This window comes from Bidens hawaiensis, unplaced genomic scaffold (genome assembly GCF_021521415.1).
Source record: "Bidens hawaiensis isolate Kalapana, Puna unplaced genomic scaffold, B.hawaiensis_p1.1 tig00039058_1, whole genome shotgun sequence".
Classification (NCBI taxonomy): Eukaryota; Viridiplantae; Streptophyta; class Magnoliopsida; order Asterales; family Asteraceae; genus Bidens; species Bidens hawaiensis.
Window position 1 is genome coordinate 110,119 of NW_027496867.1, and position 5,182 is coordinate 115,300.

Sequence of the window (5,182 nt, forward strand, 5' to 3'; positions counted from 1 at the left end):
TTTTAATAATATATAAATTGAGAAAACCAATTTTATAAAACTGCGAATAATATTTAAGTTATGTGTTCATAAATCAAAATAATCATTTTTTATAATAAATCCTTATATATATATATTTTTTATAATATTGTTTAACTAGTGATCATAATAAATCTTTACATAGCGTATTCGTTGCTAATGTTTCTCATTAGGCTCTAACATTCTCGTGTGACTTTTCCCGTCTTCTCAATTTGTGACATCCCACATCGGTTGGGAAGGGGAACTAAGCCTTCCTTATAAGGAGGTGGATACCTTCCCCATCATAACGCGTTTTGGGCGCTTAATGGTAGTGGGTTAGAGGAGAACTCCACAGTTAAGCGTGCTCAGGTGGGAGTAGTATGAGGATGGGTGACCACCTGGGCAACCAAAAGCAAATCCGTGAGGCGATGGTGGTACGTCCCAGCCAAAGCGGACAATATTATGGTGCGGTGGTAGCTGTGTTGTTACAAGTGGTATCAGAGCCAGGTTTCGATCCTGGGACCTGTGGGTTATGGGCCCACCACGCTTCCGCTGCGCCACTCTGATAATATTTAATAATAATAATATTTAATAATAATAATAATGATAAAGGGTAACGGGCTTGATGTGATGGAAGTAAAGATGGACCAAAAAGGAAAGATGGGCCTTAGGTCCATGGGCTTAAGGGATTATAAATACCCCTTAAACCCTAATCCTTTCCATTTTTATCTCTACACCATAGCCTACACCTTGGAAAACACACACAAACATTATCTTATAACCCGAGCCAAGATCTGAAGACGAGAACCCGAGCTTGTTGGTGCTAGATCGTCGTGACGAACCAAAGCAACATCAAAGACCAGCTCGTGTTTGTAGTTCGACTCGTTTGTTAGTGCACGGTTTTGCGTCTAGAGTCTTTGTATTTATCGTTAATGTTTTATTTATTAATTAATGTAATATTTAATGTTTATTATTAACTAGTTCGTTAAGGTTAAGTCTAGTTCGCTAGGGATGTTAGCGAACTAAGACATTATAATGTATTCCCTCCTGATTCGTTAGGGGATGTTAACGAATCAGGGGGTGGTTCGTTATGTTAAATTATGTAACGAAGGGGAAGCTGGTTCGCTAGGGGATGTTAGCGAACCAGGTCGCCTTCTATATATAGTGAACTACTGTTCACTTTAAAAAAAGTTTTTGGGATGTTTTGCTGTCCAGATCTCTCTCAAGCTTCACCTTAATATACTATACTGATAACTTATTGATAATATATACACATATTTATAACACTGAATTGATGTTAATCAGGAGCTAGATCCTTACTCGTATTAATCTTATACACACAGATCTGAGATCTGTTAGTTGTAATTGTTATCGACTGTTAATACGGGATCCAACAAGTGGTATCAGAGCTGTTGGTGCTCGTTTTACACTTGATTTGGTGTTTTAATTATTTCGGTTTTTGTAAGTTTTCGGTTTTGTTTGGTTTTGAATCAATTTGTTTTTGATTTGGTTGAATTATGGACGAATTAGATTGAATTCGTGTTGATTAAGGTATTGTAGAGGTTCGGTTAAGAGAAATTGAGGTTTGGATTGGATTTGTGTGTTTTGGATTTGGATTCGGTTTAAGTCCGTAACAGGGGTGTGTTTTTGGTCAAATTGGATTGGTTATTGAGGTTAATCGATTACGAGATAATGTGCATTGGATTCGGAATTGGTTATTTGTGCAATTTGGTTGAGTAACGAGGTTGTATTACGAATTTGGTATTTCTGGGTTTCTGGGTTAATCTTCATAATTTCTGGAAATTAGTTTGAAGATTTGAAGATTTGAAGATGAACTTGATTCGTTATCTTCTTCCTGGTGATTCGCTATATGTTTCTTGGTGATTCGTTATCAACAGTGTTACTTCGCTATCTTGTTCGTTAGCCAGTTCTTGTGAGTTATTGATTCGTGTTATCTAGTTCGTTAACTAGATTAACTGATTCGTGTGACACGTGTTCTTCTTGGGATTTGTGTCATAACAACCTTTGCCACGTGGCATAAGGTGTCAGAGTTTGTTACAAACGGTTGTAACAACCTGATTCGCTATAGTGTGATTCGCTAATCCACTGTAGCTGATTCGCTAAGCATTCTTTAGTGATTCGCTAAGTTTATGTTGGTGATTCGTTACTGATTATCATCTGATTCGCTAAACTAATCATTTGTAATTCGTTTGGTCAATTCGTTAAGTTGACTTGGTCAATTCGTATGGTCAATTCGTTAAGTTGACTTGGTCAATTCGTTTGGTCAATTCGTTAAGTTGACTTGGTCAATTCGTTTGGTCAATGTGTTAAGTTGACTTGTGATTTGTTAAACCTTCATCTCATTAGTTATCTGTTTCGCCATTTGGGTGATTCGTTAACCTTATTTGTGATTCGTTAAGTTGACTTTTGATTCGCTAAAACACTCACCTCATTCGTTAAGGTACTTCGTTACTGATCAGTTTTAACTTTGTTAAGACTTGATTCGCTACACTATTCACAGTTTGTTATACCTTTTCATTGATTCGTTAAACACTATTCACAGTTCGCTATAACTGTTCACAGTTCGCTATAACTGTTCTCAGTTCACTAAAATAGTTCACAATTCGTTACCCAGTTCGTTAAACCTAGTTCTTTAAACTTGTTTAATTTTCAAAAATGGCTGGTATGTATGCATTAGCGTCTCAAAACATGTTGATGCAACAAATGTTGCAACTTGATACCGAGATAGGTTCACATTCTAAACGTCCAAGATTGATGAAGTTCAGTGACTTTGCCAAGTGGGAACCTCGGTTTCGTGCACATTTGGGATCGGTTCATCCTGATTGCTCATATTGTATTGATGAAGTTTATGTTGCACCAATGATTGGTGATGATACTATTGGATATACTCCTAAAGCTGTTTCTCAACACTCACAAGAAGAGAAGAAAGCTTTAGAAATCGAGATAAAAGCATATTCTACTTTGACTATGGCATTACCAGAAAATATCTTTCATCAAGTTGGTAGTATCAAGAGATGTGCGTCTTTATTTCAACATCTGCGTATGAGAAGCATGGGAAACACAGCTGAGAGTAAGAAAGTGATGCTCAAGTTTCAGTTTCGAAACTTTAATTTATTGAAAGGAGAAACAGTTGAAGAGATGACTACAAGATTTAGTCATTTAATTGCTGAAATGGACAAGATGAAAATGGAAATTTCTGAAAGAGATAAAATTGACACTATTAAAAGTGTGCTTCCAAGTTCCTACTCAACATTTCTAATGGTTTTGAAAGAGAATGATTATTTTCTGAATGAAGGCTTGAAGGCACTTGAATTTCTACAAAAGATCGAAGCTAGAGAATATGATCTTAAGTGTCAAAAATCCTCCAAAGAAAATCAAGATCCAGCTTTCTATGGTGGAAGTATGCCTCTTAGTTCAACAATCTCTCCAATCACTGCTTTTCTTACTCATGCGGCAAGTGAAAAAGAATCAACTATGTTTAATGATCCAAAAGTTTGTTTCTACTCTACTGGTAATTCGGGTGGTTCTGGAAGTTCAACTAATACCAATCCATTTGCTACACCACCTAGTGTTAATATGAAGGAAGCTGAGCAAAACTTTGCTTTTCTGACGGCTTTTATGTCTTCATATGAAAACTTAGTGAGTAGTAAAATTGCCACAAGTGATTTAACAGATGAGGACTATGATCAGATAGATCCAGATGATCTAGAAATCATGTATTTGAAATGGAACATGGCTATGATCGTTCGTAAAGTTAAAATATTCATGCAGAGAACTGGAAAAGATCTTCCAGCTTTAAACAAGAAGTTGGGTTTTGACAAATTAAAAGTAAAGTGTTATAATTGTCAAGAATTTGGGCATTTCGCGAAGGAATGTGACAAACCAAGGAAAGAATACACTGGACCTCGTGGTCAAAGTCAAAATGTTTCTACACCACGAGGAAGTGATGCTGAAAAGAAACCATTTTCTTCTACAACACAAGCAATGTTAGCAGATGGAACTGATTGGTCACAACGGTTACTATGCAATGATGTTCAAGCAAATTTGGCTATGTTTGGGTTACATAAAGATTGTCAAGATGCTACTGGTAGTGCGATGTCTTCCGATAATGATTCTGGATCTGATTCTGACGACTCTTGCGACAAGCCTTCTGAATCAATGTTTGCTTGCATGGCTAAGATCAATGAGGTTAGTAATTCTATTTCTACTACTTCATTTGTTAAAGCATCATGTGTTGACTGTGAATCTAACAAATCTAAGTTAGAAGCATTGAAAAATCAAAATGATAATCTTATAAGAGAAATTGCTTCTCTTATGGATACTTATCGACAATCTCTTGAATCTCAAAGGAGATCTCGAGAAAAGATTGAAGCATTGTCGACAAGTAACCACGATCTCAAAGCCGAGTTATCTGTGAAAATGACCATTAAGGACCAAAAGTTTTAGGAAATTTTGAAACATCGTTCTAAGATAACTGAGCTTGAGAATGAGGTTCTTGAATTGAAGAACAAATTGGGAAAATTTAGGAATTCATCTTTTCTGTTGAATGAAATTATTGAAGAATCTGGAAAACAAAAGGATTCTAAGAAAGGTATTGGTTTTGTTGAAATTCCACCACCTTTTCATAATGATTATAAAATTAATCCTTTTGCAAGAAAAGAAGAGGATTTGATTCAAAAAGAATCTGTGATTTCTAAAAAACCTAAATTGGTTAAACCTGAAATTGTCAAATCCCAAGTTGCTCCTCAAAAACCTCATGTGGAAAGTAAAAAGGTCTTTGTTGAAAATGTTGATAAAGTGATTATTGAAGATGTGTTTGAACCTGAGATAATACACAAGAATAAGAACATTCCTAGTTCTAATCATATTCTTTGCGAACCTTAAGAGTTTGAGGAAGCTGTGTATGGTTCATTCAAATCTCAAATGAACAAGGAAGAAACTGTGAAAACCAAACCAGTGAGGACAAAGAAGTCAGTTAAACCAAAGATTTCTGACGAGGACTTAATGCGTTTCATTAATCCTCCGAGTTCTAAGTCTTCTTTGGCTAGAGTTTTAAGTTAAAGGGAATGGATACGATGTTCACTGAAAAAGATATTCCAATAAGTATTATCAAACCTGAACTTATTGAGAGTATTTTTGTCAATGAAACTTCAAAAATTCAAGA

The 5,182-nt window shown here is 35.7% G+C and overlaps 1 non-coding gene across 1 annotated transcript; it reads right to left on the reverse strand.

Moving 5' to 3' along the window:
• Window positions 1-492: 492 nt before the first annotated feature.
• TRNAM-CAU (transfer RNA methionine (anticodon CAU)) lies at window positions 493-564 on the reverse strand. The gene has a single exon. It is a non-coding gene; the product is annotated as a tRNA-Met (tRNA).
• Window positions 565-5,182: the final 4,618 nt, after the last annotated feature.